We start from the raw sequence: 23,399 nt of genomic DNA on the forward strand, positions 1-23,399 counted from the left end.
AAAGTTGAATTCCAAGGTTATATTCCTATCTAGCATACATGGGGAACATTTTCATCTTGAATGAAAGATAGAATAACATACCTTGTTGTTGATTATGATCATTGAAACCTTGTGAGCCTTGTACCCTAAGTGTGATGCCTCAAATGCTTCACACAACACCAAATGCAATTGGAATGAACTTTGAGAGAATCTTACACTTGCAAAAATTGGCTCTAGCCCTCTCGTTTTTTTTAGGGTAGCCAATTTTGGGAGAACACCTTTGTTTAAATAGTGCGTTGCATTATGTAAACACTAATGTAACATGACTCTTCATTTCATGATCCATGAGCTAACTCCATGGAGCATCCATGGAGCATCCTATGGGTGGAACCCAACTTGATAATCCATGGAGCCTCTTAGGCCACTATATAAGATATGGAGGATTTAAGTAATCTACCCATACATTTAATTTGTTATCTTTTGATCACTTAATTAATTCTAAATTAATTCTTGATCAAACTAATTAAATAATATTATTAATATATTAGAACTTATAATATATTAATAAACCATAAGTGTTATTTCTCTCATTTTAGTTTATCCAATTGCATGGTGCCATGCAACCCACATGGACCATGCCGGATCGGGTTAAGTACATACCAGAAATAGTTATGGACTTAGACACCTTATCCAACAGTCTCCCACTTGGATAAGTCTAATAACTATAATTTCAATATTTCAGGGACCGATCGGCAATCGTAGCTCTTTCAAGGTCTCTCGGAACTGAGAAGATATTAATACGCCATTTAAGATAAGTGATCATATAATCCTCTGTTCTAGATATCAGCCGGACAAATACATGGAACAATGTCTTACTTATTGTCCAGTAGTTTGTTTCCTGATTTCTGATTTGTTTGACAAAGAACTTAATTGAACACATCAACTTAGTTCTGACCGAGCCCGGTACATAGGTCAAAACAAAATCATCAAGGGTCCTAGATATCAGCTTCTAATCCAAGAAGGAACAGATAAACTTCGACTCATATGTTTGCTCTACTACTTATTGAATTATACACAAGAGCACGTTTTATAACATCGAGTTACCAATGCGTTTTCGTACAATCAATGTATAACCAAATCATAGGCACAAATCATATCTCTAGGTTTGAAGACTTATATGATATTACCGTCTCACAATCACTCGAGATAAATTCCATGAAGTGATTCCAGTGAGCGTGGGTTGAGTCCAATGCTCAAAACTTATGAGCACTCATGAGTGTTGTAGCCATGTCCAACACCTTAGACCTCTGCAACCAATCATGACAGTCTTGATTCATACCTACTTTCGACATATGACCGATTGTGGAGGTTCGAATAATATGATATACGAAACATAATTATTCTGGAAGTCAAAACATGCAAAAGAAATATAGTAAACGATCGACAAGAGATAGCAACACTTTTACTCATAAATAAAACACCTTTTATTCATCATCTAATGTGAATTACAATTTACAAATTTCAAGGTTATCTAACTACTAAATCTAATATCATCCTTCATCCTTATGCTCCGAGCATGCTGAAGATGCTTAACCCGAGTCAGTCCCTTCGTGAGGGGGTCTGCTGGATTCTCATCCGATGATACCCTCTTTGCCATGAGGAGTCCTTCTTCTATTCGATGTCTGATGAAATGGTATTTTCTGTCGATGTGTCTGGATCTCCCATGATCCCTTGGTTCCTTGGCTAAGGCAACTGCAGTTTTACTATCACAAAAAATTTCCATTGGCTCCTTAATAGCTGGTACAAATCCAAGGTCTCCAATGAAGTTCTTCAGCCATATCGCCTCCTTTGCTTCCTCGCTAGCTGCTATATACTCTGATTCGCAAGTTGAATCAGCCATTGTCTCTTATTTGGAACTCTTCCAAGAAATTGCTCCTCTGTTTAAGGTAAAAACTCAGCCTGATTGAGAGCAAAAATTATCCCTATCAGTCTGAAGGCTAGCAACACTATACCCTACAACTCTCAAGTCTTTACTCCCACCGAGGGTAAGGACCCAGTCCTTAGTCCTCCGTAGGTACTTGAGGATATTCCTTACTGCAGTCCAGTGTGCCTTGCCAGGGTTCCCTTGATACCTGCTAACCATGCTTAAAGCAAAGGCTACATTAGGTCGAGTAGAAATACATGCAAATTTCTTTTTCAAGGTTATTTCCTAACTAGCATGGCATGGGGATTACATAAAACATAAAAACTAGTAGAAATACATACCTTGTTGTTGCTTGGATTCCTTCAAGACTTTGTGAGCCTAGCACCCCAAATGTTATGCCTCAAATGCTTCACACAACACTACAAAGTTGGAATAACTTGAGAGAATGTCACTTAGCCTCAAAAATCGGTTATGCCCTCTTATGAATACCCTAGTCCGATTTTGCATGCTATAGGGTTTCTTTTATAGTGTGTCATAATTAGGAGTTACAAATCTAAACCCTAATTGTCATGACTCTTCATTTCTCATGACCCATGGGTTTGTAACTCCCATGGACTATCCATGGAGCTCCATATGGTTATAACCAAACCCATAAACCATGGATCATTAATCCACCATAAAAGAATTGATGATTGTCATAATCAACCCTATATATTTAATTAGTCTCACTTTGATCACCAAATTAATACTAGATTAATACTTGATCAATACTAATTAAATAATACCATTATTAATATATTAGAACTTATAATATATTAATAATCATAAGTGCCTTATTCTCTCATCTAGTATATCCAAGTATTGTAATGCCATGCAACCCAAATGGACCATGCCGGGTCGGGTCAAGTACATACCAAATAAAGTTAGGACATAGACACTATATCCAACAACATGATCGATCCTATAGCCGAAGCATAAGGTACTCGTCTCATTTCTGTTATCTCAGCCTCAGTACTTGGGCTTTGTGTCTTACTCAATCTGGTGTTACTCTGGATGGTTAACTCTCCTTTCTTGGAGTCCTGCATGTTGAACCTCTTCAGCACCTTTTCCAAGTAGATACTCTGACTAAGTCCAATTAGTCTTTTACTCCGGTCTCTCAAGATCCTTATCCCTAGAATATAGGCAGCTTCTCCTAGCTCCTTCATAGAGAAACACTTCCCAAGCCAGGACCTAACATCCTGCAGAGTTGGGATGTCATTTCCTATGAGTAGTATGTCATCCACATACAATACCAAAAAGCTAACTATACTCCCACTAGCCTTGACATATACACAAGATTCATCTTCACTCCTAGAAAAGCCAAATTCTTTGACTTTCTCATCAAAGCAAAGATTCCATCTGCGAGGTGCTTGCTTTAATCTATAAATGGATTTCTCAAGATTACACACTCTATTAGGGTACTCTGTATTGACTAAACCCTCTGGCTGACTCATGTAAACATCCTCGGCCAACTTTCCATTAAGGAAAACGGTTTTAACATCCATTTGCCATATTTCATAGTCATGAAATGCGGCTATGGCTAACAGAACCCTAATAGACTTAATCTTGACCACTAGAGAAAAGGTCTCATCATAATCAACTCCCGGAGTTTGTGAGAACCCCTTCGCAACCAGTCGTGCCTTATAAGTGTGTACATTACCATCCACGTCGGTCTTCTTCTTGAAGATCCATTTGCACCCTACAGTCTTACGACCTGGTACATTCTCAACCAAGTTCCAAACTTGATTGTCATACATGGACTGTATCTCGCTGTCCATTGCCTCTTTCCACTTGGCTAACTCAGGGACTGCCATGGCTTCCGCGTAACTGTTAGGTTCATCCAGACCTATCCGTGTCTCATCACCGATAAGTGTATCACCTTCCGATGTAATATGGAATCCATAGTATTGCTCAGGTGCATTCCTAACTCTCGTGGAACGCCTCAGAGGTACAGACTTGTCAATTGGCTCAACAGGAGTTTCCTCCTCAAGTTGAGTGCTAGGGTTTGAAGTTCCTTCACCACTTGACACTTGAATTTCATCAATGTCAACTTGCCTCCCACTGTTTCATTAGCTTATGAACTCTCTCTCTCTCTCTCTCTCTCTCTCTCTCTCTCTCTCTCTCTTAAGACAACCCTCCTAGCTACAAAGACCACATTTTCACTAGGTCTGTAGAAGAGGTAACCAAAGGATTGTTGTGGGTAGCCGATGAAAATACACCTCTCACTTCGAGGTTCGAGCTTATCATGAGTCTCGCGTCTCACGAAAGCCTCGAAACCCCAAATCTTGATGTGGTCTAGTTTGGGTACTTTACCAGTCCACATCTCATGAGGAGTTTTGGCAACTTTCTTTGTAGGGACCAAATTAAAGATATGGGTGGCAGTCTCTAAGGCATACCCCCAAAATGAGATTGGTAGCGAAGCTCGACTCATCATGGAACGAACCATATCCAAAAAGGTTCGATTACGCCTCTCACCTACACCATTCAACTGTGGTGTCCTGGGAGGTGTCAATTGTGAGACAATCCAACATTCCCTAAGATAGTCGAGGAACTCTGAACTAAGATACCCACCACCTCGATCGAATCGAAGCATCTTAATGTTCCTGCCCAATTGATTTTCGACTTCCTGTTTAAACTCTTTAAACCTCTCAAAAGTCTCTGATTTATGCTTGATTAAGTAGACATATCCATATCTACTGTAATCATCAGTAAAAGTCAAATAATAACGATTAGCATCCCTTGTGGCGTGTTTGAAGGGCCCACACATCCGTGTGTATAAGATCCAACAAATCTTCACCCCTCTCACAAGAACCTGTGAAGGGTGATTTTGTCATTTTTCCAAGTAAACATGATTCGCAACTATCATCTGACTTTAGGTCAAATGATTCCAAGACTCCATCCTTTTGGAGTTGGCCTATGCGTTTCTTGCTTATATGTCCAAGACGACAATGCCATAGTGATGCTTTATCCAAGTTATTATCATTAACAGAATCAATACACAATACATTATTTCCTAAGTTATCTACAACATATACAGTTTCATACACACCATCACAAGGAAATGTTTTAAAATAAAGAACATTATTAAAGAAGGCATTAATCGAACCAACTTCATTATCAACTGAAAAGGTGAAACCTTGTTTATACAATGCATGAAAGGAAATAATATTTCTTTCCATTTCTAGCAAATAACAACATTTATTCAAATCTAAACTAAACCCACTACTTAGCAATAAAGTATAAACTCCAATCTTGGTGACAGGTAAAGCTTTCCTATTCCCCATGACTAAGTTTATTCTTCCATGCTCCGCATTCTCTCTTGTTCTTAGTCCCTGCAAATCAGAACATATATGAATCCCACAACCGGTATCAAGGACCCAAGAGTTAGAATGGGGTGAGTTATTAGATAAGATCGTGTAAATACCTGCATGGTTGGGTTTAACTTTCTCATCCTTCACATCTTGCTGGTACATTGGGCAGTTCCGCTTCCAATGTGACTTTTCATGGCAATAAAAGCATTCAGCCTCTTTTGGGTCAGAAGAAGGAGTGGTGAAACCTTTCTTGGTTCCACTTGAAGAAGAGTCATCAAGGGTCCTAGCCTTGGTACCCTTTGAAGAGCTCTTCCTCTTTTTCCCTCGACCTTTCCTGATTGCCAAAACCGGGGCGGAGTTTGGAGTAGGAGTGTTAACAACCGACTTACCCTTAAGACCTGTTTCGGCGGTCTTGATGAGTCCCTGAAGTTTGCTGAGTGTGACCTCTTCCTTATTCATGTGATATGTCATGCGGAATTGATCATAGCACGATGGTAAGGAGTGCAAAATGATATCTATTGCAAGCTCCTCAGGGAAGTTCACATTAAGCTTCAGCAACCGATCCACATATCTTTGCATTTTCTACATGTGGCTCGTGACGGATTCTCTGTCCTTCATCATGGTTGTTATTATGGAGCAGATGATTTCATACCTCTCTTGTCGTGCACTTTGATGGTATCTTTCCATCAGATCTTGGTGCATTTCAAAAGGGTAGAGGTCCTCATAGGACTTTTGGAGTTCTGCTGTCATGGTGGCCAACATGATGCATGCCACTTTGGTAGCATCCCTTTCATGTGCCCAGAAGTTAGCGATCTCCTGGGGAGTTGCAGTGGTCTCAACAATTTCCTTAAGCTCCTTGTCAAGGACATATTCTTTGTCCTCGTAGCAGGTAATCATCGTGATGTTTTTGATCCGTTCATTGAAGTTGGATCTATCAAAAGTGACTTTCCCGCACAAGTTTATAAGGGTAAAGGAGCCATTAGGATTAGAGCCAGAAGCAACATTGTTTGAAGTCATCTGAAAGAAGAGAACAAGATTATTTTAGATATTAAGAGAGTCCTTAATAAAACACCCAAATGTAATATTAAGGCTAGGATCCAATTACAATATATTATAACTTAGAAGAGGTATGCCATAATCCAAGCTAAAACATATTTGAAAGGGAGGTGAATGACGATTCACCAATTTCCACCATGAAAACCAAAATGTAAATATTAGGTTTTTAATTGGTTCTTAGAAATTCCTAGATTCTTTTGAAATTCAATGAGCTTTTCAAAGGCATGTTTCAATCTCAAGTGTGCCCTCCAAGTTTTGTGACTGGGATACCGAGGATCACAAAACGAGGTATGGAGTAACCATGCAAATCACTTGGTACCCTTAATGTTTATCACTCAATCGATGTGCCGGTAAACCACACACGCTCCACCGATACTATGATAAACCTTAAGTCACCCTTTACCTACCTTGTTAAGTCCAAGTTAGTGTGTCGGTTAACCACACACGCTCCACCAACGACTTAAACAAAGTGTAAAGTGTAATTTCATGGATTAGCAGCTTATTCACATTTTTCCTAAAGTGACTAAGATTGGGAATTTAAAAAAAAAAGCATTTAGTTACTTTATAATATTCATCATACTTTTAATGAGAATTTATAAGTCCTTGTCTTGCCCATTCGGCTAACGACCCTCCACCGATCAAGGAAGCGGTGGGTGAGAGTGGACACCCATTAAGTTGCCATTTTATAGGCAACAACCTTATACCCCTTATAGATCGGCTTCGTGAATGAGGCGTACTAGCGGTAAGACGATTTGATCTTATATATATATATATATATATATATATATATATATATATATATATATATATATATATATATATAAAGTATAAGGGTTGAATTTTAACTTTTAAAATTCTAAGGGTTGGAACTAAAGTTTTAATCAAGCCTTTACTTGTTCCAAAACTTGAGGGCAAGTTTTGTAAACTTCCAAAACTTTTCATTTCTTATAACTTATGAGTTAATTGAGTAATAAAAATGAAGACACTTCATTTTTTATAACTCTTATGTTCTTTTAATGGCTTTAATAAAAGTGAGAGTTTTGGTTTTCCATAACTTGAAGACAAGTTATGGACTCCATTAAAACATATTGTGATCATGAATTAAACTACCATGAAGGTTACAAACAATTCCTATGATCATCTAATCTTCATAAGTTCAAGAACATGAAAATGAACACTTTCAAGAATAAAAAATTACACTTAAAACTTGTAATTTTGATAATTGACATTGTAAATGGATTTGCATAAACATTACACCATCTAAAACAAGTTTTAAAACACCAAAACAGTTTAGGGTAATGTTTCTAGTCCATTTCTAGTAACAAATGTCGAAATTCTGAAAACTGCAGCCTCTACTCATCGAGTGCAAGAACAGACTCGACGAGTAACTTGCATTTGTTCATGGACTCGTCGAGTCCCCCCATGGAATCGGCGAGTTCATACGAGAAGAAGACAAAAAATCGATTTTTTCAAGCAGTTTGCACAAAAATTAACAAACAAGCCTAGGCTCTGATACCACTGATGGGTTTTGAGCATTCTAACACTTCCTAAGTGTACATGCAACCCTAATAACCTTGGATCTATGTTTGTCTAATTATCATGCAAAGTTGAATTCCAAGGTTATATTCCTATCTAGCATACATGGGGAACATTTTCATCTTGAATGAAAGATAGAATAACATACCTTGTTGTTGATTATGATCCTTGAAACCCTGTGAGCCTAGCACCCCAAGTGTGATGACTAAAATGCTTCACACAACACCAAATGCAATTGGAATGAACTTTGAGAGAATCTTACACTTGCAAAAATCGACTTAGCCCTCTCGTCTTTTTTAGTGTAGCCGATTTTGGGAGAACACCTTTGTTTATATAATGTGTTACATTAGGTAAACCCTAATGTAACATGACTCTTCATTTCATGATCCATGGGTTAACTCCATGGAGCATCCAATGGGTGGAACCAAACTTGATAATCCATGGAGCCTCTTAACCCACTATATAAGATATGAAAGATTTACATAATCTACCAATATATTTAATTAATTATCTTTTAATCACTTAATTAATTCTAAATTAATTCTTGATCAAACTAATTAAATAATATTATTAATATATTAGAACTTATAATATATTAATAAACCATAAGTGTTATTTCTCTCATTTTAGTTTATCCAATTGCATGGTGTCATGCAACCCAAATGGACCATGCCGGGTCGGGTCAAGTACATACCAGAAATAGTTATGGACTTAGACACCTTATCCAACAACCGCCACGTCGCGGTCACTCCATTATCTAGTCATGGCCAACATAAAACCCAAAAACTTATATCAACATAATCATACCTGTAAATGGGTGTTATAGCATGCCCCCACTTGAATCTGATTTCATCCTCGAAATCTGCCTCAGTTAGAATCCCTGAAAACAACACCAACACAATTTATATGCTCTATCTAACCACTTTATAAAATTAGAGCATCCATAAAGAAAACTCAAGATACCATTCATAACCCAACTGATGCAAACAAGCAACCAAAACACTTGAAAGCACTCAACTACAACAACTATCTCTCGTTCCCCAACTGTAAGACCCAGTTCAAAGCGAAAATCACTCAAATCATGAAACTCTCAAAACTGCAACTCCACACCAACTCTGGCAACACACTTCGTGAAACCGGGAATCCATCAGCCTAAAGCTCAATAAACCATACCTAAGGACTGATGGTCTCTCATTCGTCATACCTACCCCTAGTAAATAACTAGCACACCACCAAGCTTGCATAACGAACACCCAAAAGTACCTATCGTGTTCCAACAACTCCCAAGTCTGAAAACTATGTCCAAAAGGACCTCAAATACACGCTTAACTTTGTGACAAGTCATCACTAACCCACTGCTCTCAAGAGCGTACAATGGTCAGTCCAAGAATCTCATGTTGCAACCAAACGCCAATGTCAGCTCAGGTGTACAACTACCTGACAAATCATTCAATACATTTACAAAAAAAACTTCATAACCTAAAGTTTCAGAACCAATACCCAACATTGATAACCAAACTCCTAATAAACAACCTATAAGCATGCGGGGGTCCATAAATGCAAACTTTCAGCAAGGGACTTCTAATGTACAACTAAGACTTCCAACTGGCTACTGAGCCTCCCAGTTCCCTAAATTGTTCTAACACTCAACCATGCCAAAGACTAACAATCTAAGGCCTAAGAGTCACAACCAAATGACTTTCGGATCCCACCAACAAGAGTCATATAATCACTGGTTCATGATACATTGTGACACCATTTAACTACCAGAACGACAAGCTCATAATACAAGACCGAACTTTCCATCATTTCATCATTGGTATGACGTGACATCCCCATTTTTTCGGCCTGAAAAAACCTTTTCATTATGCTCATTTTAAACAGAATACTCTTTATACTGCGGAATTTGTCCCATAAAAAGTATTTTCAAAGAAATGTGTTTTATTGATTATTAAAAACTTAGGATGTCATAATTGATACAAGAAACATAATCATAATCATATTCATTACATGCCTTACAATATCTTATTATACCTATATCTCCTTGAATCTCTTATCATATCATTATCCATGTACCTTTGTACCGCTACCTGTGATACAAAGAAATTGAGTGGGCCGGGATGGGGAGCCTGGTAAGCACATAAGGTATTCAACCTACAATAATATAACTAATTCCTTTTAATTATATATTTCACATCAAACAAATAACCCAGTTACCCATTCTTGTTATTCGTATTTCTCGAACCTAAATCGATGCTCTCAAGGGATCTATCCTAAAGGATCTCTAAGTGAATCATGTTGCCTCGGGAATTCCTTAGCAATATGTGTTAATAAGACAACCATGGGGTGGAAAAAGTACCTACATGAATAATTCATTCATACCTATAGGTCATTGTCCTGTCTGTATGTGGTTCCTTAACATATATATAGGTCGGAGACCTGCCCATGTATAATTTTGTGACACCTACAGGTCATAAACTTGTTTGTGTTAGTACATGAAATTGTTCCTTAGACAATACAGGTTTTGAAGAGATTTTGAGATGACAAGCCATTCCGATATGGTTATAATTCTGGGTTTACATTGTGATTCCGAGATGAAGAAGTAATTGCGAAATCACTTCTCAACCGAGATGAAAAAGATGTTTCTAAGACCGTTTCTTATTTCGAGAAGAAGAGAATCTGAGATCACTCCTCATTCCAAGATGAAAATTTATTACAAACAAGAAGTGAAGACTCAGAAGACTAGTTCTGAGATGCATTGGATTCGGAACTTAGACAACTTTCCCTAACAAGAAGAAAGTTCTTTATGTTTTATTACATTTTTAGTATTACGTAGAATCATAGAAAATCCACTTTATCAAAATTTTCGTTACTGATGCAAGTTTCTCTTTATTTTGTGAATTTGTCATGTATTGCCTATAAAAGGAGTCTTAACCTTGTACTGAAATAGTGATCTGAATAGAAATCTTTCACTCCGTTGGGCAAAAAATTCCAAAAAATATATTTTTGGAATCCTTGAAACAAGTCCTTTCGAACGGTGTACTCAAACACGAAAACTGAGACAAAATTATTTTGACTAAAAAACAGAGAATGCTCTTGGAGCTTAACCAAGCTATGATACCACTTGTTGGGTTGAAATATTCTTTTATTCAGCAGTGGAACAAAAGAAATGAACTTGCACTATCTATTGCAAGAAAGAAAAACAAAGGTCTAATATTAATACTCACTCTAATTATTACACACTACATTTCTCTGGTATTTGGTACATCGCAACTAAGGCTAGAACTTCTCTTTATACATAAACCAACCTACAATTACCGTTGCTATCATTTATTGTGTTCGCCATGTGAACTTAAGAAGTTCTCATCTTTGAATTACAAATGTTAACAAAGTAATTGTAAATTCTAACACCTGCATGAAATTCTTACACCAACCAAGTTGGGTTTACACTCACAGCAACTGAATACCACTATTTTGTTCCAACCGGTTCCGGTTCGGTTCTATTAAAAAAAATGCTATCTAACAAAGTGTTCGAAACCAATACCAAAAACCAAATAAGCCTTAAACTAAGAACCGAATACCACTATTTGGTTCTAATCGATTCTTGATCGGTCATTTTTCGATAAAAAAAAATTGATCCCTAATATCGGATATTCTTTTTTAAATTCATAATATACTAAGAGCATCTCTAATGTAGCTTACTTTATTACTTATTACTATTTGCTTTAAACTATTTGTTATTATCATTACAGCTACAAGCTAAAAAAAATTTCTATGCACCCTTCAATATATATTAAGTAGTTATCTTTAGTTTATTTAAACCCGTTATCCTCTAATATTTCTTTTTACCACTTGTATTTTAGTTTTAAATATTTGTAATTTATTTAGAAGTTAATTATATCTATCAAATATTTAATGACATTTTATTTATGAACCATAAATTTATAACGATTATATAAATTTAATCTTTTTTATAACTATGTCGTAGTTTTTTTATTAATTTACGTTTATAAAATAAAGAGTGTATTTATTTGTGGCATTCAACATCTATAAAATAGAATATGCGCTTAAAAATGACTAATTAAATGGAGGAGATTTTAATGAGCATTTTAAATATATAAGGATAGATTATGTAAAATTTAAGAAAAAAACTTTTAGAACACATTCACCATTGCAAATGTTATTTAATTATAGGTTAAAATTAATAAAATGAGTGTGTCAAAAATTTTAAGTGATAATATAAGATAATAATAGGACATGCTCTAAAACATCATTTTTGGAAATGTATCCTCTACTACCATCTGTTGGGTTGGAAAACTCTTCTATTAAACACTAAAATAGAATTATAATAGGAGGAGCAACTCTCACACTCAACTATTAAAAAAAACCAACCCTCTCACTAACACTCTCACTCTAAGTGTTATACTATCTGTTTCTCTGTGTTTAGGATGCTTACAACTGAAAAATGAAGCCTCTATTTATAGTCTTGGCAGCCACCATTGTAGTTACATTCATTAACTGTGTTCATCATAGGGTTGGAAGACTTTGCCACCCTAGGTCTCATTTTGTCAACAAAGGTGGCTACTGTAGCTTTGGAGGCTGGAACACAACAAATCTCCCCCTCCAGTCTCCGTCCAACAATCCTCATCCCAACTATGTCAGCACATAGTCTATGTTTCTCTTGTGTCACCACCTTTGTCAACATGTCTGCAAGATTGTTGTTGGTGTTGATCTTTAACAACTTTAATTCTCCTCCCTCAATTGCTTCTCTAAGCCAGTGATAACGTATATCAGTATGTTTTGTGCGGGAATGGTACATCGAGTTCTTACTCAGGTCCATAGCACTCTGACTATCGCAATGAATGATGTACTCTTCTTGTGGAAAGCCTAATTCTTGAAGAAACCGTTTCATCCATATAAGCTCCTTCCCAGCTTCAACGGCAGCAATATACTCGGTTTCTGTTGTTGACAGTGCGACACACTTCTGTAGCTTGGATTGCCACGAGATAGCTCCCCCTGCCAAAGTAAAAATGTAACTTGATGTAGATTTCCTACTATCAAGATCTTCGGCCATATCGACATCTGTATAACCTTCCACGATTGGCTTTGCTCCCCCGTAGCATAAACATAGTTTCGAATAGGGATGTTATTCGGGTCGGAACCGAACCAAACCAAACCGACCCGAACCCGAATAAACCGAAAACCGAATAAGGGTACTTATATGAACCGAAAACCGAACCAAATAAGCAATACGGGTTCGGTTCGGTTTGGGTATTATTTGATTCGGTTCGGTTCCGGCCCGAATAACCCAAATAACATGTACAAAATGATTAAGGAGCCGAATAACCCGAATAACCCAAATAACCTAAATAACATTTACAATGTGATTATAAATAGTGTATTTTGTATGACTATTTTAGCTTATGATAAACACAAATAACACAAATAACACGGATTAACTATTCTTGATATATAAAATGTAAAATCCAACCACCACATTCTTAAGATATAGTTATTAAGCAATATATTAAACACTAATATCTAAAACACCCAAAAATCTATTTATAAGTATATAAGTTAAACATTAAACATCACTTGGGACCAAATAAGCCCTTATTCGGGTAACCCGGACCGAATAACCCGAAAACCGAATAAGCCTTATATAGATACCCGAAAACCGAATCGAATTGCTTATTCGGGTCTAATTCGGTTCGGTTCGATTCGGTTTTCGGTTCGGTTTGGGTTTTCGGGCCAAATTCTCATCCCTAGTTTCGAACTACCCTTCAGGTATCGAAGTATCCATTTGACTGCTTCCCAATGTTGTTTTCCCGGATTAGCTAGATATCTACTCACAATACCGACAGAATGAGCAATATCTGGTCTTGTACACACCATTGCATACATAAGATGTGACATCCCCAAAATCACGGCCAGAAAAGACCGATTTTGTTTATGCTTTATAAAAATCAGAGTACTTCATTTTATAAAAAGGTTGCGGAATTTGTTCCCAGAAAAACATGGTAAATACGTTATTAAAACATTTTCGAAGAAACGTATTTATTTCATTTTAAAATGTTTGGGATGTCATCGTTAATACCGAAACATAAGCATAAACAGAACTTACAATGATTTACACTAGTGATCTACATCTCTTTTAAATCTCTCAGTGTAATGTCACTTCACTTCGTCACCTGTGATATATATAAACTGAGTGGGTCAGGTTGGGAAACCTGGTGAGTACATAGGGTTTTCAACCCACAATAATATAATTATTATGTTCAATCAAACAATCAACCCAATTACCCATCCCCATTATCTTCTTTACTCTTTAAGGATTTAACCTAAGAGTCATCTATCCTGCATTCGTTTATTCCGAAGTCCCTTACTTCCAGGGTTATGGGACTGGCACTAAATCCATAGCTGCCAATGTTCGTTCATAAAGCACTAATTCCATAGCTGCTATAGTCTATTCATCGGGTACTAAATCCATAGCTACCAGTCTTTATCTAATAGGTACTAAGTCCATAGCTACCAATGTTCAACAGGTACTAAGTCCATAGCTACCAATTCCTACAGGTACTAAATCCATAGCTACCAACGTCTAAAAGGTACTAAGTCCATAGCTACCGGTGTTTGTCCCATAGGCACTAAGTCTGTAGCTGCCAATGTATACTCACGTCATCTTCTATCTCTTATCATTCATCTACCCATCTCATACCCAACATTTTCGTATATATAAAATACGTATACAGTTTAAGTCCTTTAAAACATGTATAAAACGTTCAACCAGCATAGACAGCAAGTATTCAAATAATGTGCACACATAGCACGTAGTTTATATAAAATACTTCATATCTATGTGTAAGATGAAAGTAACTATGCACTCACTTGAGAAGGTGGTGACTCGGTACTCGGACAGCGCTTCATTTACTTTAAAATAATTTCCTTCGATGAAACCTAGTATTATTACCACTAGATTTTAGTCTAATATTTACCGTGACTAATTATTAGTCTTATTATTATTATTATATAAGCGTTTAAACAATACTTTCTAACCACTATGTACAGACAGGGGCCAGACATAAAACACCGGAGGGCAGGACCATTTTGGCATATAGCACTTCTGAAATCCAACAACCCTATGCGGCCCTTTAAACCAGATTCCCCGTACCGCGAGTAGTTAAAAAGATATTATAACGACACTTATATAAGTCATAATAATAGCTCAAATATTTATTATAAATTTATAATAACAATACTAATTTTAAATATAAACTATATTTAAAATAGGGTAAGCATAACTTACTTACAAGGGGATTTTAGCTAGGAGTCGGGCTCTGCAGGGGCAGAACTTCGTCGCTGAATCTTTCTAAGAAAGATTCGTGCAGCGCTTCAGCGCTCACCTTACTGTACTAAAACTACAGAAAGAGAAGTCGAATCACGAGGGACCGAAATGCTCGGGGGATAAGGAGAGAAAGACTCTTGAATCAAGAGAATGGTGCAAGAAATATGAGAGCCCAAGCCTCTTATTTATAGTAATTGAATTTACAAAAACTACCCCCCATAATTACTTAATGACCTTATAATTATATAAACAACTAAACACCCCTTTATAATACTATTTTAAATAGATTTAAAGATATTTGTACTAAACTAATGTCGAAAGAACTCAACATTAGTCTTATAATGACCGCATCGTCGATACCTTTCTAATGATATATATATATATATATATATATATATATATATATATATATATATATATATATATGTACGTATATATGATTTATACTTTATTTTAATACGTAAATATGCTATTATAATTTGTAACTCGTTCATACGAACTCCGTTTTTGACGTTCTTTATATCCATGCGTAGGTGGAGACGCACTCTACAACTTTCGTTTAGACTCCTTCGGCTAATTTTGAATTTATTTTTAAAGTTATATTTTTAACAGGACGGGACAGGATTGGTCCGTTATAATCTCATAACTTCTTCATCCGATATCCATTTTCGTCTATCTTTTTATTGTTACGCTACTAATAATGAGATCTTCAATTCTCGTTTAGGTTGTATCGGCTAAAAATCGCTCGATCTAATATTCGAATTTCGAACTGTACACTGCTAATCCGAAACTTCGAAAAATCGTAACTTCTTCATACGAAGTCAGATTTGGGCGTTCTTTTTATCGAAGTTCTTAGTTTAACATATTCTACGACTTTCGTTTAGAGCGCTAAATCTAAATCTCTCTCTATCATAAATTTACTATTTACGCTTCCCGGCGCCGTGTCGGTTCTGACGCGAAACTTCGACGGGTCATAACTTCTTCGTTATAACTCGGATTTCGGCGTTCTTTATATGTACGGAAACCCTGTGACATCTTCTACAACTTGGTTAATATTATTTATTCTAAATAATCTTTTTGTCGAAAAGTCGTTTTCGACCCCTATTGCCTCTAAATTGACTAGCCCGGATATGCGGGCGTTACAATTATCTCCCCCTTTGGATGATTACGTCCCGGAATCATCAACGAAACAGGGTCATATAATGACTCCATACGTCATCTCTTCATCCTAGGTAATAATTATAACTTCTACATTCCTTCAATTCTATCTCTTAAACTCATTGACTGTAAGAGTACTCGATCGTGCACCTGCTCTCTACCTCAGGTTAGACTCCAAATTATGACCTTCAAGTCACAATCTCGATCCTTGCTGGATACGGACTTGAGGTAAGTTCTTTTATTACTACTATAGATCGATGTGTCATATTCTAATGACCTATCATCGTATGTTGCAACACTTAGACTTAGGTCTCTTAGAGTTAAATTCTAAAACAGACTATGCCTTCCTTCATGTTCTAATGTGATATAATCACACTTTAACATTAGGCATTTCTAGCCACCAACTTCTTTAACAACGAGTGCGATACTTCTATTGATCGCTTTGATTTCAACCGTTTGGTTTAAGTCGGACGCTACATCAAACTTGGTCCTCTGAGCCACACAACATACTCATCGTAGTCGGACTCGATTCGATATGACCACTAGGGTCGGAATATCAACAATCTTCTTAGTCATTACCGAAACGATGGTAACAACACACTTGAATAAAACGAAATCAATTACTAGCTTCTTGGTAACCTTGTGACTTTCCCTGATCCAAATGTGAGTCCTGTGCTTCCGGTAGTATAGGCCTCTACTACCATTCACACCTACTCATACTCGTCCCAAGTATTGTCTCGCAGTTTCCCAAGTCACCATGCAGCAAATCATACAATCATTCAACACATCAGATAACAAAACGAAGGTTTTATATTAATTCTTGAAACGATTACATAGGTGTTCAAGTTCACCCTAGACCATGCCTCTACTAGGCTACATCATACGAAACTATGGCTACTGCATAATCCGATCTTCGGGTAAGAAGTCCTCATTCTTGATTCCTCGCATGGTTCTCTGCTTCGTCGAGGATCATGTGAAATGCCCTTGGCCTTGGTGGCGTTTCTGGTCTTGCTGCTTTATTTTTCCTTGGGCAGTCTCTGGACATGAGCCCCTTGCCTCCACATCCGTAGCATACTTTGTCATTATGTGTGCAGTCTTTGGAATAGTGACCCGTCCTCCCACACTTGTAACAAGTCACTTCTTCGTTGCACTTCCCACCATGCTTCTTCTTGCATTTATCACACCATCTTGTTTCACCTCCATCTGCTCCTCCGAGTTTTGAGAATTTGCTTTCCTTGTTCGACCTCGAAGATCCCTCAAACTTTCGCTTCTCTCCTGCCTTATCTTTTTCTAGACCCTTTTCTCTTATGTGGGCCTCTACGTTCTTAGCTGCCCTAATAGCTGCTTTTAAGGTAGTTGCCATTTTGACCATTGGACCAAAGTCAGTGGGCAGTCCGTTAGCAAACCTATCAATCTTGGAGAGTTCAGTAGGCACCAAGTAGGGAAATAGCTTCATCCTCTCGGTAAATGCGGTGGCATACTCATCAACACTCATCTTCCCTTTCTTCAGGTTCTGAAACTCGTTGTTTAGGTCTATCAGATCTACCTCCGAGCAGTACTGCATTTTCAACTGTTCCAAAAACTCTTCCCACGACATCCGTAAGGCTTCTCCTCGTGGCATCGTATCTGCTAATAGCTTCCACCAGCTCAAGACTCCAGTTTTCAGCTGTCTTACTGCAAAGACAGTCTTCTGTTTCTCATTACAGCTGCAGCTCTCAAACACCATCTCCATCTCAGAGATCCAATCCATAATCTCAACCGGCTTTGGGCTTCCTGAGAGGCTTGGTGGTTTCGCACCCAAGAAGTTCTTGTACATCCGCCCATCCTTGTTGTTTCTCCCTTCTGGGCCATCCCTTTGCTCACCTTGAGTCCCAACTTGACTCACTTGGCGGCTATAGTTCCCTTCCTCAGATTGCTCGGGAATCAGTTCGGGTTGCTCAATGGGCATAATAGGTTCGTCCCTATTCAACATTCGTCTCATTTCTTCCCTTTGTTCAGCCAACATAGCCCGAATCATGGCTTGAACTCCAGCCATGGTGACTGGCTCAGGCGCAACTTCTTCTACAACAGGTATTTGCTGAACCACTGGGGGTTGGTTCCTGTTCCCATTTGCGTTTACGTTTCCGCTACGGGTTCTTGCCATCTTGATCTATACACCGAATAAGGTGAATCTAGATCTTAATTTAGGATTGACGTCTTAAATCATCCTTATCACCCCAAAGCGGACAATATTGTGATACGTGCCAGAGGGGGATATTACAAATGGTATCAGAGCCAGGGCACGAGTCGATGTGTTCGACGGGGATGTCGAACCCTATAATGGGGGTGAAAGTGGGTTAGATCTGATCCCACGTTGGCTGGGAAGGAGAACTAAACATTCCTTATAAGGGGTGTGGATACCTTCCTTATCACAACGCGTTTTAAAGCCGTGAGGGCAGCAGATCCCATAAGAACTCTGCAGTTAAGCGTGCTCGGCCGGGAGTAGTACCAGGATGGGTGACCCCCTGGGAAGTCCTCGTGTCGAGTGGCCCAAAGCGGACAATATTTTGATACGTGCCAGAGGGGGATATTACATAAGACTTCCTACGACTGAGGAATAGGGGACTGCCTTCGTCTCGGGGATATTACATAAGACTTCCTACGACTGAGGAATAGGAGACTGCCTTCGTCTCTTCTTTTTCTTTCTCAGAAGATGGACAATTTTTCTTACTCAACTTGAAGTGGTTAGCCAAGGGCGTACCAACGGGCTTGGCATTTTCTATGTTGAACCTTTTGATCACACATTCAACATACTCTTCCTGTGATAAGAACAATTTTCTTGATTTTCTATCACGGATAATTTTCATGCCCAATATCTGTTGTGCTTGGCCTAAGTCTTTCATATCAAAGAACTTAGACAATCCTTCTTCAAGTTGTTGATCATCGTTGCATCTTGGCCCACTATCAACATATAATCCACGTAGAGCATAAGGATGATAAATTTCCCATCTGGAAACTTCTTCAGATAGACACAATGGTCTGCAACAGTTCTCTTGTACTCATGATTCATCATAAATGAATCAAACTTCTTGTACCACTGCCTTGGGGCTTGCTTAAGACCATAAAGGCTCTTCTTTAATTTACAGACGAGGTGCTCTTTCTTTGGGACTTTAAAGCCATCAGGTTGCTCCATGTATATTTCTTCATCCAAATCACCATGGAGAAAGGCCGTTTTCACATATATCTGCTCAAGTTCAAGATCTAGACTGACAACTAATCCGAGTACAACTCGAACATACATCATTTTCACAACAGGTGAAAAAATTTCATCAAAGTCGATTCCTTCTTTTTGTTGGAAACCTTTGACAACGAGTCTCGCCTTATACTTCATAGTATTTCCCTTGTCGTCTTTCTTCAACTTGAAAACCCACTTGTTTTTCAAGGATTTCTTTCCTTTGGGGAGTTTCACCAACTCATATGCTTGATTCTTCTGCAAAGAATTCATTTCTTCTTCCATGGCCTTCTGCCAATTTGCTTTGTCAATATGAGATTGGGCTTCTTGAAAGCTTTCTGGCTCCCCCTCACTAGTAAGAAGGATGTAGTTTGAAGTCGGATATCTTCTTGATGGAGCACGAACTCGTTCGGATCATCTAACTTGAGTTCCTTCGTTTGTAACTTCTGGAAATGTATCTAAAGTATCATGGGGTGGAAGTTCCCCCTGCTCAACACCTTCTTGATTTGCATCATCAACTTCTTCATCCTCTTCTTTAGTGGAAACATCATCTTTATTTTCAGATATTATATCTGAAACTTTGGATCTTTGTTGCTTGTTAACCGGTGCCTTGAAATCATAATACTGGTTTTCATAGAAAACCACATCTCTACTTCGAATAACCTTCTTTAGTTCTGGGTCCCATAGCCTGTACCCGAACTCTTCATCTCCATATCCAATAAAGATGCATGGAGTGGATTTGAGGTCCAACTTCTTCCGCAATTCACTTGATACATGTGCAAACGCTTTGCACCCAAATACTCTCAAATGAGAATATGATATGTCTTTACCCGTCCATATCTTCTCCGGAACTTCAAAATTTAATGGAGCGGAAGGTGGCCTATTTATTAGATAGCAAGTTGTCAATACAGCTTCACCCAAAAATGGCTTTGGGAGTTTAGTCATGCTGAGCATGCATCAAACTTTCTCAACAATAATGCGATTCATCTGTTCTGGTACACCATTGTGTTGTGGGGTTCGTGGGACAGTCTTTTCATGTCTGATACCATGTTCCATGCAGTATTTAGAGAACTCACGGGAATAGTACTCGCCTCCATTATCTGATCGGAGACATTTTATCTTCTTGCCTGTTTGTCTTACCACCATTGCATGAAAAACTTTGAAGCGGTCCAATACTTGATCCTTCGTTCTCAAACAGTATGCCCATTTTCGTGATGCATCATCAATGAATGTCACAAAATACCGGCTTCCACCAAGAGATTCTACTTCAATGGGTCCACATACGTCGGAGTGGACAAGGCTCAGCAACTCAGAGCGGTTCTTTCTTGTGGAGCTAAAGGAAACTCTGTGTTGTTTCCCGAATAGGTAGTATTCACAAGGATCCAAGGCAACATCTTTTGCCATTGAAATGGACTCCTTCTTTGCAAGAGCCGTCAATCCCTTTTCGCTCATGTGGCCTAGTCTTCTATGCCACAAGTTTGGTGATGTCTCTTCTTTAACAACATTGAGACATGGTTGAAGCAGCTTTGCATGGCTTTTATAAAGATTACCATCAAGTTGTCCCCTTGCAACAACCATAACACCTTTTAACAACTTCCAAGTGCCATTTTTGAATTGATTATCATATCCTTGGACGTCAAGAGCTCCAACTGAGATAACATTCATTCTTAGCTCTGGGACATGCCGAACATCTTTCAACACCAATGTATATCCAACATTGGTCTTTAAATGCACATCACCAATACCAGCAATGCTTGAGAAACTGGTGTTTCCCATCTTCACGGTACCATGGTCTCCGGGTTTATAAGTAGTGAATAAATCTCGGTTTGGAGTCGAATGATATGATGCAGCGCTATCAATCACCCACTCATCATCATGAGTTCCAACATGTAGGCATGCTTCCTCCTCGTATGTAACAAGGGCAACGTCTTGTGTTATGGTGACCATGGTTTCACCATTCTCCCTGCTTGGATTCTGACTTGTCTCGGGCTGCTCTCGTAAGAACCTACGGAAATCACTACTTTTGTGGCCATAATAATTACAGTGATTGCAATAGCCTTCGAACCATGTATTTGAAGATTTACCTCGCTCTCGCGATTTCCCTCGATCTCGTGATTTCCCACGATCTTGAGATCTTCCTCTACTTTGACTATGTTTGCCTCTGCCTCGACCTCGACCTTTACCTCCAGTTCTTCCTCCGCCTCTTTCTTTATTTTCTGAAACGAGGGCAAAAGACTGGTTTGTACCAGCTTCTTTCCTTCTGGCTTCCTCGTTCATTAGGGCGTCTGTGACCATCTCCATTGACACTTTGCCACCGGGGGCAGAGTTGCTGAGAGTCACAACAAGCGTCTCCCAATTATCTGGTAGAGAACTCAAGAGCAATATGGTTTGTTCCTCGTCTTTGAGAACCCAATCAGCAGCACCGAGCTGGTTTACGAGATCCTGGAACTGACTTGTATGCTCGGTTATGGACATACCACTTCGTAACTTGTGGTTTACAAGGTGCCTCATCAGCAAGGTCTTGTTGCGTGCCATCTTTGCCTGATACATATTCTCGAGCTTCTCCCAAAGTTTGTACGCGTCTGTCTCTTGAGAGACATGATGAAAAACACTGTGGTTGATCCACTGTCGAATTTGTGCCACCGTTTTCCTGTTTATTCTCGTCCAAACTTCGTCTGTCTTCGTGTCAGGTTTGACACCTTGCTTTTCTATAGGCTCTGCTAAATCTTTCAGATTAAGCAAATCTTCCATCCTTGGCTTCCACATGTTGTAATTTGTGGGCGTAAGTTGAACCATCGTAATCGTACTTGTAGATTCCATTGAAAATAATTGCAAATTTATTTTACAAATATTTCGAGGAAAAATTAGATAAAACCGAGCTCTCGGTTGGATTCGGAAGCGTCAAAAATGGTGGGGTAGAATTTTTCGGGCTCAAAATATACTTTCTTGAAAAGTTATGTGCTAATTTGTAACTTTTCAGAACTATAGGGGCTAAATTGTAATTTTCGACACTTACAGAGGCCTATCTGAAACTTTTCTGCAAACCAGGGACCTTCCTGAAACTTTTCAGAAGTCAAGGGATCAAAACAATTAATTTCATAACAACAGGGACCGAATTGCTGCATTTTCCGAAACAGAGGGACCTATGTACAGTTTTCTGGAACTTCAGGGGCTAAACTGCAACTATCTGAAACTCTGGTCAATTGTGACGTCACTCCTTCTCCGGCGAGGCTTTCCGGCGGCTGGTTTTTCTGGCGATATTTTCCGGCGCTTTGACAAAACTTTGACCGACGTTTTGGAGGTCTTCACGTGGTAAAAAAATTACGAAAAATATATTTTCAGAATCCTTGGAACAGGCCTTTTCCAACGGTGTACTCAAAAATGGATTTTGAGACAAAAAAAATTGACGAAAAAACAGAGAAATTCGTAAAGAATTCCCTGGACATCAAACGGGGCTCTGATACCAGTTGTTGGGGTTGGAAAACTCTTCTATTAAACACTAAAATAGAATTATAATAGGAGGAGCAACTCTCACACTCAACTATTACAAAAAACCAACTCTCTCACTAACACTCTCACTCTAAGTGTTATACTATCTATTTCTCTGTGTTTGAGATGCTTACAACTGAAGAATGAAGCCTCTGTTTATAGTCTTGGCAGCCACCATTGTAGTTGTTTTCATTAACTGTGTTCATCATAGGGTTGGAAGACTTTGCCACCCAAGGTCTCATTTTGTCGGCAAAGGTGGCTACTGTAGCGAAGGCTGGAACACAACACCATCGACCAAAACTACCTACAAACATAACAACATTTTAGTTACCCTTAAACGTTCCTTATGTA

This window comes from Lactuca serriola, chromosome 5, assembly GCF_051521515.1.
Source record: "Lactuca serriola cultivar US96UC23 chromosome 5, Lser_US96UC23_V15, whole genome shotgun sequence".
Lineage (NCBI taxonomy): Eukaryota > Viridiplantae > Streptophyta > Magnoliopsida > Asterales > Asteraceae > Lactuca > Lactuca serriola.